At 48.0% G+C, this 12,496-nt stretch overlaps 1 protein-coding gene across 3 annotated transcripts in view; it reads left to right on the top strand.

Moving 5' to 3' along the window:
* The window catches only part of TBC1D9B (TBC1 domain family member 9B), a 220,481-nt gene that overhangs the window by 59,773 nt on the left and 148,212 nt on the right, over nt 1-12,496 (top strand). The gene's annotated exons all lie outside the window — the stretch shown is intronic.

The raw sequence follows: 12,496 nt of genomic DNA, 5'->3' as shown, positions 1-12,496 counted from the left end.
TAATTACACCTTCAGGGAGTTACTTAGAAGGTAAAGAGAGACCGTACTATTACTTTGAAAGGCATTAGGCAACCCTCTAAACACACAACCAGATAAAAAGTAAAGCCTCGCATAGAACTCCATCAACATGAAACGTCTCGTTCCCTTTAACTCAGATATACACTCATCTCTACACCTCTAAATGTGACAAATTGCGGTTAAATTAGTAACTTTCAGCTCCACGAACAAACATGGGTTCATGCAAAGTCCTGTGTCAAAGGAAGGCTTATAAAACTTGTTCTGCCCAAAAAATGTGATTACTTCAGTTCCATTACTTTACCATGCATAATTTGTGAATTTTAAGGACAAGGGACTTAGCATTCATGAACACATTTTCTCATACACAGAATGGGCAAAACCCTTCGATGCATCTGGCCCCAAGGCCTAGGGTGACCAACCGTCCGTAAATTTCACGGACAGTCCGTAATTTTGGCCGTCTGTCCGTTGTCCCTGAAGGATTCTTTACCGGACGCCATTTGTCCGTCATTTTAACCAGGCACAGCTTCCACCCACCTCCCTTCTTGACACCGATGCTGTTCCAAAGCTCAGATACCCCGCAGCATTAGAGAGGCACAGCGGGATGGCAACCCTCACACCTTCAGCCCTTGATGAGCTGTTAAGATGTGCTTGAAGGTGAGGGGGGGGGGGGGGCTGCAGCTTCAGGAGCAGGGGCATCTATTCAGATGCAAACAGCCCTGAATGCGTCATGTCTCTGCAATTTAGAGGGGCCTCACACATTCCATTTCTACCCAGGGCCCCAAACATCCTAGACTCGCCAGATTACACAGAGGCAGCACGTGGTTCTCTCTCGTCAAAGAGCTTAATTACTGTCACTAAATTGTAATCAAATCTCTGTTCTTCAAACATGCAGTCTATAATGTAATAAAATTAAGAAATGGCACAATCGCACCCACACTGATTAACAAAGTATGGAGGACAATCAGTTAAACCAGTTCTCTTAGACTAGATTATCTCCTGTAAGTACTGTACATCAAAGTGGGGGATGGCATTTTGGACAAAGAGCCTGTCATCTCGTTGTCTTGTGCAGGAGGGGGCGAGGAGCCCAAGATTATACTAGAATACTGCATGCCCACCCCTGTGTCCTCCCTGGTGGATCCTGATCCCCCTCCTGTGATGGCTCCTGTCCCCCCCTCCCCTCCGCCTGTAATGGCTCCTGTCCCCCCCACCCCCCGTGAATGCTTCTGTCCCCCCACTGTGGTGGATCCTGTCCCCCTCCCCCACCCCTGCCTGTGATGGCTCCTGTCCCCCCCTGTGGTGGATCCTGTCTCCGCCCTGGGTGGCTTCTGTCCCAGTCCTGGAACGGCTCCTGCAGCGAGGGTGAAGTTCCTGATGGGCCTCTTCTCAAAAGGGCTCAGCTCAAATTAATATGGAAAGGTGGGCGAGTAAGTAAGTGAAGGGATGGGTGGATGGCTGGATGAATTAGTGAAAGGGTGACTGGATGAATGAAAGATTGAATAAATGGATAATGATAGGATTGATGAGTGAGGGGGAAGGATGGATGAGAGAAAATGTAAATAGCTGGATGTATGGGTGGAAGGGTAGCTGGATGATGGATGAGGAGAACGATGGATGAGGGGAAGGATGGATGGATGAGGGGAAGGATGGATGGATGGATGAGGGGAAGGATGGATGAGGGGAAGGATGGATGGATGAGGGGAAGGATGGATGGATGAGGGGAAGGATGGATGGATGAGGGGAAGGATGGATGGATGAGGGGAAGGATGGATGGATGAGGGGAAGGATGGATGGATGGATGGATGGATGGATGGATGGATGGGAGAGGGGAAGGATGGATGATGGATGAAAGGATGGATGGATAAGGGGGAAGGATGGATGGATGAGGGGAAGGATGGATGAGGGGAAGGATGGATGGATGAATGGATGAGGGGATGGATGGATGAGGGGATGGATGGATGGAGGGGAAGGATGGATGGATGGATGGATGGGTGGATGGGTGAAAGGATGGATGGATGGATGGATGGATGATGAGGGGAAGGATGGATGGATGGATGATGAGGGGGTGGGTGAAAGGATGGATGGATGGATGGATGATGAGGGGAAGGATGGATGGATGGATGGATGATGGGTGGGTGAAAGGATGGATGGATGGAGAGTGGGTGAAAGGATGGATGGATGATGAGAGGGTGGGTGAAAGGATGGATGAGTGGGTGGGTGGATGGTGGATGGGTGAAAGGGTGGGTGGGTGGGTGGGTGGTTGGGTGGATGGTTGGGTGGATGAGTGAAATGATGAATGGATTGATGGATTGATAAGTGCAAGGGGAATGAATGTACGTATGAGTGAAAGGGTGGATGTAAGGATGGATGAGTGAGTGAAAGGGAGGGTAGATGGACAAAAAGATGAATAGATGTGTGAAGGAGTGAAATGATGGATGGATGAGTAATAGGGTCAATGGATGGATTCATGAGTGGATGGGTGGGTGGGTGGGTGGGTGGGTGGATGGATGGATGGAAGGATGGCTAAGTGAAAGGGTTGATGGAGAGAGAAAGGGAGGATGGATGGATGACTAAAAGAGTGGATGGGTGGAAGGATTAGTAAGTGAAAGGATGGCTGGATTGGTGAAAGGGTAAATGGCTGGATGGATGAGTGAATGGATGGATGGGATGAAGAGTGGATGGATAAGTGTACAGATGGATAGGGTGAAAGGGTGGATGGATGGATAATGGATTGATGAGTGAAAGGATGGATGAAGGAATGGATGAGTGAAATGATAGATGGAAGGATACATGATGGATAGGTTTGCAAATGGTTGAATATGTTTGGAAATGGCTGGGCTTAATTATATACTATTGCGCGACCTCTGTTGTGTCTGTAAAACTTACCTTTTGTCCTGAATTTTGACCTCCTGTCCTGAATTTGTGTCCTCAATTTTGACCCTTTGTCCTGAATTTTTACACTCGCCGTCCTGAATTTGCACCAATGCCAGTTGGTCACCCTACCCCAAGCTCCTTGCAATTAACGACCATGTCAAAGTATACCAACTTATAAATGGGCCAGAATGACATGTTCGGGACATACCTGTGTTTGTATGTGATGTTTATATCCACTGCCATTAGTTGTGAAATGCATCATCCGTTATGAAACCAGCAGCATTGTTTCATTTTAAATAACGTCGACACCATCAGAGGAATAGAGGTAAGTACACATATTGGCCAGATTCTTGCTCAGGTTGTCTGCTCATCTTGGATAGGCAAATGCTCGGTTTCTCTACTTGTATGCACTTGTAGTTTGCAATCACAGTAAGGATTGTCGTCCCTCCGGTAACCATGTTTGCGGCACACCTAAAGTGTGCCACAGTATCCTATCTATAACATCTCAAGTTCGAACAAAGGTGATTTGATGGGCCCTGTGTAATATCGTAGTCTGTTTAATTGGTGAAAATAAACATTTTCTATCATATAATTTGTGTGTTTTGGTAGTGTTTAGAGTTTAAATGTAAGTGTAATTTATTTTTTGGGCGGAGTTTTATATAGCGCGAACTAGACCCGAATCAGGTATCAGAGCGCTTTACATATTTTTCCAGTTACATTACATTGGACGTACAATTTACTTTATTTTTCAATTGTATTATGGCCTAGTTTTGTTGGAATTTGTTGGTAATTGTGAGAACGCCTGGTGAACCTTCACACTGTGCAGTGACCACACTTGAATAGGCCTACAGTTGGATGAAAACTACATGCAGCAGTTTCGGCGGTTGTTTTCACTTGGCTTGAATATTAGCACCTGGTGATATAACGTAGGGCCTTTTTTGGGGGCTTATAAGAATTTCTTTAAATTTCATTTGTCCTTGGTTAGGACATGCCATTTATTTGAAAATATTTTTTTAGGTTACTTTTAGGTTGCTGTTAACTGTGTCAAAGGTCGTCACAGAAAAGAATGAGTCTCTTAATTTCCATGTTTTGCCTGTGCTGTAATGCAGTAAGCAGTGCATTTGTGACCTATGTCTGGGCTTTCTTTTTCTGGCCCTTTATTCCAAAGTGCCAGGATAGCCTTTCAATGGCATTTTTTTATTGGGAACGTTGCTGCAAAGTTGTCGGTCTTCCTTTTGCAGTTCTGGATAACCATTAAAAACTGAATGAACGGCAAGTTGCCCCTGAGGCTCCAAAGGCGGGTGCTTTCATATCTTAGGAGGGAATTGTTATCTGTTAGTTTTCAGTGAAGTGTGGTGTAAAGTTTTCCATCCTCCATACTTTTGGAGATACTCGACCCAGGAGCTGATTTGAGATTTATTGCGGAACATCGTCAACATTAGAAAGTACATTTTCCCATTGATCTGCTCAGGGAAGGTTTTAGGGTTTCTTCTGTACTGTCAACCTAGAAACATGATTAATTAAAAGTTTCCTTAATCTAATCACCTCTAATATGGAACATTAAGGTGAACCATAACATACTGTTTTATACATGAATGAGCCCACAAATTAATTTGAATCAAGCCCACGTAGCGTTTTCCTTCTCTATTTTTGTTGGCACAATAGGTACTGTCAAATAGCAAAATGTTTTTAGTGAACGCTGAGCTTGCGCCCTCAATAATTTACTCAGTGCGGACTGCTGTGGGGTTTGGACATGTTACTGATGTGATAAAGATCATACCTATAGCATTGTCATGGTATATCGGTGTACATGACTAATGTAAGAAAAATATCTATAGTTGAAGGTTTTCTATTTGATCCAATTCACTAATTGTATAGTCCGTTTTATGGATCTCATGGTGCCTGATACAGGGTGAATGGACATGTTGGTCAATAAAAATGTCTACATATTTGGCCAAATGTTCTAGTGCAGATTGATATTTTTTCCACAGTAGCAGTTTTCAGGCAGTTCTGATTAAAGTCCTGTACATTTTTTGTAAGGGGCACAGTGATACGTTGAGGGCTATTAAAAAGTCTAAACACTTAACTAAGCAACACACCCTCAATGTCTCTTACATTTAGAATTGCTATTTGTTCCTGTAGCAGTCTTGTAGGGTCTCCAGGGACTATCCTGTAATGTTCTTTGATTTCATTTTCCTGTATGTTTCTGTTATTTACATTGCTCCACTGTTGTCTGTGGTTTAAAGTTGTCATGATTATTCGCCAGATTTGTATAGCCTCGTACTAGAAAGAATTGGAACTGTAGATGTGGGGAGCTTTCAAAATATAGGTTGCTCTTTTATTGAGCAACTCATTTAAATTCTTCTTTGGTATTGCACCAAACCCAGAGTGGTTCACAGTTTCTAAATAGTCATAGGTAGCTCAGCCATAGCGTTTTAGTAGTGGTTGATCCTTCCCAGTTGTTAATTCACGGCCCAGGGCGTAGTCTCCTTCGTGGGGAAGGTAGAAATCCCAGTTTCCCTTGGTCTCCTGGACTCCCTGTTCCCACTATATCTGCATCTGCTCTCACACCCATCCTTTTTTTAGCGGTAACCCAACCTACATCGATTACACATGCCTGGGAAAAAGAGAATGTAGAGTCACTGCACCCCCAGGTATACTAGCCTTCCTCCTCTTACAAGTCTTTTTTCAGTTTTTTTATATGGAGTAACTCTGGACTTCTCTCTGACCAGAACGCCTTCTACTGCTATATCTATTCATTTTTCTTTCACTGGGCAGTAATTGTCTCTACTGCCATCCTCTGGTATCGCCGTAGGACATAGGGTAGTTCTTTTACCAGAAATCATGCCTCCTAATTTAGTGTAGTCACAAAAAGCGGTCCATGCAACATTTTTCCTCTCTAATAAGTAGCTAACCTAATATTTATTTGCCAAAGTGTTAATGTATGATTTTATAATTCATGAAAACTGACAGAATAAATGTACAATTGCTTTGACACTGCCTCATCAATGCGCCTGCCACACCCTCACCCCTGGCTTCAGGGACTTAATCAGGACAGTTTAATTCAGAGACGCGACAAAACTGTGGATGCATCTCTGGCCTGCATTGTCAAACCGACTGATGGTTAGTGCTATGCTGTGTCTAGCTTGGCCTTAAGCAGCGCCCTCACTAGAGGTTATGGGTTGGTTCATCCCTAACTTGGTCTCTTATAGAGGCAGTACCTTCCTCTTTTTATGAATCATTAACAAAGCAGCTGCTGATGCAGTGTGGAAAAAGTGAGGTGGTTTACAATTATCCATGATGTTTGTTTGGGTCGACCTCCTTTTTCCCCACTATGTAGGCCGCTGCTCCTCCTACAGGAGCTGACCAGTACTTCTGGGATTCCCTTTAAGGTAACAACTGTTTATCCCAATACTGCTCTGCTGGTGATGGCCCAAAAGGCATGCATGAAGCAGAGGAAATACACACGCTGCTTTAGTCTATAGCAGGGTCTCCCTAGACCCCAATCTAGGGAGCAATGGTAGTTCTGCTCTCTGCTGTATGTATTTTACATATTTTTCTTCAGGCAATAAAAAGCAGTATGAAAGATTTTAAGGTCCGTATGTTAATACTCCTGGTTCCTGGAAAAAAAATCTTTCTATCTTATCTTGCACATTACTTTCATATTCTCAAATTTCAAATCAAAATGTGGTTGGTCAGTATCCTACGTTTCGATTGGATGTAAAGTTTCTTTTGCATTTGTAAGTACTTTGATAAACATAGCCAGTTCTCCAGGGTCTCAGAATTCTTTTTGATTTACTATTTGACTGATAACTGTGGTAGCTACTCATAAAGACTAAAACTCATGTCCCATCTGCCTAGAATATGAGTGAATACACATGTTTTTCTCTAGTCATTTGTTTTGTCAGCCTTGAAAGCAAATGTCTTCTGTTTTTGGTAAAATTTGATTCCTGGCCATTGTGACAGTCAGTCACTCCTGCTGGAGGTGCAGTACCACGCAATAAATAGTCATGAGATTTTCTATTTTACATTATGCATTGTGTGCGCTTTGTTCTTACAGCTGAGGCTCAGTAGTTATGATCCATCAGGCCACGATTTTCAGTATTTTCCAGCACCCTAAAGAGCTGTGTGTTGTCATGGCAACTCTTACCCTAAATCTGTATTTTTCTGCCACATATGCCAACATTCTTATTACTAGGCCAGTGAGCTTTGTATTTTTGTTATCTTTGTCATCGTGTATTGCTTTGTCATTCTTCTGTGAAAGCTGCCCATGTCTTTTGTAGTTCACTTGATTTTCTGAGGCAGAAATAAAATTGCAGACTCTTCTAAGTGTTTATGTTGTATGCACTAGATCAAGGATCTTCAAACTTTTCTGTAGTGAGAGCTACTTCTGATCAGTGAGAATCCTTGTGAGCTACTGAAGGCTAATCAACTTGTGCATTGTTACCAGACATCCCCACACCCAACCTAATTGGCTCTGAACCTAATGTCCATATAGCCAGATGCTATGATTCAACCAAAATACTTTCACTAGGGGCACTATGACAGGGCTGCCATGTTTGTCAGTGAGAGTGTGGTCTTTGGGGATGTAAACATGTGTGCGTATGAATGGGATATGTGTGTACGGGTGACTGAGAAACTGTGTGGTATGTACTTGTGGCACAGGACATACCTTTTACCATATGTGGCCCAGTTACATGTATAAGACAAATGTACCCTGTACCCTCCCCGCTCCCGCCTCCCAGCTGCTCCGCCCCCCGCGCACTTGGCCATATATGGCGACCGTGCGGCACAGGTGAGTGTGACCTAGTTCTAGGACACCCCCGCGCCGCACGGCCACCAGCTGCTGCGTGTGCCTCCCTGCCTTACTGCCTCGCCGCCCGGCTGCCGCCGCGTGACCACGCCCCCTCCATCGAGCGGCGTGGTCCGTGCTCGCCGCTTCTCTCCCTGGTGTCATCGTTGTTAGAATTGTTGTAAATTGTTTAATTTTTACCTCTGTATTGCCTGTTTTGCTGTTTGCTGTTTGCTGTCAGTAGCTGCCCTCCGTCTTCCCTCCCCGCTCCCCGCTTCCCGCCACCGCCGCTAAACCCCGCCCCTTTTTTCCTTCTGTACCCTCCCCGCTCCCGTCTCCCAGCTGCTCCGCCCCCCCGCGCACTTCGCCATATATGGCGACCGCGCGAACGCGCAGCGGTGATGCGCAGCGGGCGTGCCGATTGTGCGCCGAAGGCGCGCCAAAGGTAAGCCCGTCTGCGCCCGTCCGCGCCTGGACCGCGCCCAGTGCCAGGACCCCTGGCCCCCACCGACAGAAGACGACCCGACTGACCTACAACGCCGCCGAACTCATCGCACTCAACACCGGCGGCATCCCGGGATGTCACCGAGCCACCCCGAAGCACACCCACGGACCCTTCAGCTGCCACGCCTGCAAGTTCACCTGCATCCGGACCTACCCTGCACCAGCACCCGCCAAGCCGAACACCAGCAGCAACCACCTCAAGTGCATCCTGCTCAACACCCGCTCCGTCCACAGACACGCCATCGAACTCTGGAACCTCCTCGACACCACAGCCCCTGACATCGCCTTCCTCACGGAGACCTGGATGAACGCCTCCTCAGCGCCCGACATCGCCATCGCCATCCCAGAGGGCTACAAGATCACCCGGAGGGACCGCACCGCCAACCAGATTGGAGGAGGCATCGCCATCATCCACAGGGACACCATCCGCATCACGACCAACACCGACGACACCCTAACCACCGCCGAACACCTGCACTTCCAGATCCACACCGACCCGAAGACCACCCTCAGAGGCACCCTGATCTACCGACCCCCGGGACCACGCACACGATTCAGCGAGGACATCGCCGACTTCATCAGCCCGCATGCCCTCCCCTCCGCCGACTACATCCTCCTGGGGGACCTCAACTTCCACCTGGAGAACAACAGCGACCGAAACACCATCACCCTGCTCGACAACCTCGCCAACCTCGGACTCAAGCAGCTGGTGTCCACCCCCACCCACCTCGCCGGACACACACTCGACGCCGTCTTCTCATCCAGCAAAGACATCGCCTTCAGCCACGCAACAGGACTCCACTGGACGGACCACAGCTGTGTCCACTTCACCTTCAAAAGAACGACGATCCACCACCACCAGCAACAGGTTGCCCGAAGAAGCTGGAACAAGATCACAGCCGACCAGCTCACCGCTTCCCTGAGCCAGCACCCTCCTGCCGGCTCAGCGAACCCCAGCCAGGCCGCCGACAACCTCACGAAGTGGATCAGCAACTGCGCGGACGAACTCGCCCCTCTGAGGACCCCGCCCAGCAGACCCGGCAGCAGAAAAGCCCCATGGTTCACCGACTAACTCAAGAGCTCCAAGAAGAACTGCCGAGCCCTCGAGAAAGTATGGAGAAGGGAACCAACAATGGACAACATGACCACCCTCAAGCTCGCCACCCGGAAACACCACCAACTGATCCGCGCCACCAAGAAAAATGCATACAAAGACCGGCTGGACAACAACGCACACAACTGCAAGGAACTCTTCAACATCGTGAAAGAGCTCTCCAACCCCAACGCCGGAAACAACGACATCACCCCATCGCAAGACCTCTGCAACTCCCTCGCCTCCTACTTCCACAACAAGATCGCGGACATACACAACAGCTTCAGCATCCAACCGACGCACGCCACAACCGCAGCAACGCCGCCCACCACCACCCTCCGCGCCTGGACTCCGATCAGCACCGAAGACACCGTCCGCACAATGAACTCCGTCCACTCCGGATCTCCGACCGACCCCTGCCCTCACCACGTCTTCAACAAGGCCGACGTTGTCATCGCACCCCACCTACGGGACATTATCAACACCTCCTTCGACACCGCCACCTTCCCTGAGAGCTGGAAGCACGCCGAACTCAGCGCTCTACTCAAGAAACCTACAGCGGACCCCACCGAACTCAAGAATTACCGTCCCATCTCGCTCCTCCCGTTCCCGGCCAAAGTCATCGAAAAGACCGTCAACAAACAGCTGGCCGCCTTCCTCGAGACGAATGGATCCCTCGACCCCTCACAGTCTGGCTTCCGAGCCAACCACAGCACCGAGACCGCCCTCATCGCTGCCACCGATGACATCCGAGCCCTGATGGACAACGGAGAAACAGCGGCCCTCATCCTCCTGGACCTCTCCGCGGCATTCAACACTGTCTGCCACCGCACCCTAGTGCAGCGCCTCGGCAACATCGGAATCCAGGAGAAGGCACTGGAATGGATCACCTCCTTCCTCGACGGAAGAACACAGAGTCCGCCTACCACCGTACAAGTCAGAGGCCACCGAAGTCATCTGCGGCGTCCCTCAAGGATCCTCGCTGAGTCCCACCCTCTTCAACGTCTACATGAGCCCCCTCGCGGCCATCGCACGCCAACACAACCTCAACATAATCTCCTACGCCGACGACACCCAGCTGATCCTCTCCCTGACCAACGACCCCGCCGCCGCCAGAGCCAACCTGCACGAAGGGATGAAAGATGTAGCCGAGTGGATGATGACCAGCCGCCTGAAACTGAACTCAGACAAGACGGAGGTCCTCATCCTGGGCTCCTCGCCCTCCGCCTGGGACGACTCCTGGTGGCCCCCCGCCCTGGGCACCGCACCCAAACCGACGGACCACACACGCAACCTGGGCTTCATCCTGGACTCCTCCCTCTCCATGACCAGACAAGTCAACGCCGTCTCCTCGTCATGCTTCAACATCCTGCGCATGCTACGGAAGATCTTTTGGTGGATCCCCACCGAGACCAGGAAGACTGTCACCCAGGCCCTCGTCACCAGCCGACTGGACTACGGCAACGCCCTCTACGCCGGAACCACCGCCAAGCTCCAGAAGAGACTCCAGCGGATCCAGAACGCCTCAGCCAGACTCATCCTCGACATCCCACGAAACAGCCACATCTCCGGACATCTGAGAGACCTGCACTGGCTCCCCGTCAACAAAAGAATCGCATTCCGTCTCCTCACCCACGCACACAAAGCCCTACACGATCAAGGCCTGAGCTACCTCAACAACCGAATCAACTTCTACACTCCCAAGCGCCACCTCAGATCAACCAGCCACGCCCTCGCCGCCGTCCCCCGCATCCGAAGAGCGACAACAGGAGGAAGGTCCTTCTCCTACCTGGCCGCCAAGACCTGGAACTCCCTCCCGACCGACCTGCGCCTGACCCAAGACCACCTCTCCTTCAGGAAGAAGCTCAAGACCTGGCTGTTCGAGCAGTAACGACACCCCCCGCCCCCTAGCGCCTTGAGACCCTACGGGTGAGTAGTGCGCTCTATAAATGTCTTGATTGGATTGGATTGGAGACATTTTTTACTTAAAATAATGGCTGTATTTTCACTTATAAATATGGCACTGTATTGAGAACATTAAGCTGAAGAGTTAACTTTAGAATTGATTCTATAAAATTCCTCATTTAAATTTTTCCCATTTCCAAGTGTCACATTTACAAACACCAAGCATCTTGCTCCCAGTGGCCTGCAGACATGGATCCATATTTATGACTGAAAAATAACTTTTTGGAATAGGAGGAATTTTAAGTGAATAAACATGCTTCATAAAACATTGAGGCATTTACCTTAATTGAAAGTGGAGAAATACATTAATATTTAGTGCTTTATAAAAAAAAAAAGACTATTTTTCAGTTATAAATACGGCACAGTGTCTACTGGCCACTGAGAGCAAGAGGTCCCCTGTTTGTAAATGTGACACTGAAATGGTAGAACAATAAAATTAATAGGTAATCATTATGGTAACTTTTTATTTTCTCCCATTCAAAAGCAGTCCGAAAGAACCTTTTGTTTGGACTTTTACTCAAAAGTTAAATACTTCAGTTCTTCTCTCTGTGACTGAAGCAGAGAAAATTCACAAGCTGCTTTAGTCTCCAGCAGGGTCTCCCTAGACCCCACTCTAGTGAGCAATGGTAGTTCTGCTCTCTGCTGTATGTATTTACATATTTTTCTTATGGCCCATAAATCTGAGTGAGCACTACTCCATATCAGGCTCTCCTGTCTGCAGTTAATAATGTAAACACAGCCTTCTCTGAACATTAAAAAAAAAAGGTGTCCCCATGCTTATTTAAAAATGAACTCGAGGCTGCAAGCTACTTCGAAGGTGTCTAGCGATCGACTGGTTGGAGACACCTGCACCAGATTATTATACTATGGGGCACTGTAGTCCTTATAGGTGTTTAGTTGGGATCTTGGCTCCCTTGTGGGAGCTTCGGGTTTACTGCAGTTAATAAGTATCTAGTTAATCAAAGTGACAGAGAAATTAAATATATCAAATTTCCTTATGATCTGTCTTCCCCATGCCCTATATTGTGGGTATTTCTGGGTGTAAGATAAGAATACTCCGTGGATTTGATCCCATGTGGGGGAAAACATTGACTTGTATAATCTCATCGAAGTCCATAAGAGTTACATCAGAATGTCAAGTAGAGTTCTAATAAAATGTGTACATATAGCCTATATCAATATTCACGGGGCTACTGGTGGTCTGTTAGGGATTCCAGTGCAGGGATCAGTCGCTGTGCCAGTTGGTGCCTCAA

This window comes from Lissotriton helveticus, chromosome 7 (genome assembly GCF_964261635.1).
Source record: "Lissotriton helveticus chromosome 7, aLisHel1.1, whole genome shotgun sequence".
NCBI lineage: Eukaryota > Metazoa > Chordata > Amphibia > Caudata > Salamandridae > Lissotriton > Lissotriton helveticus.
Note: the sequence above shows the minus strand (reverse complement) of the source record. Positions and strands in the feature narration are given on the sequence as shown.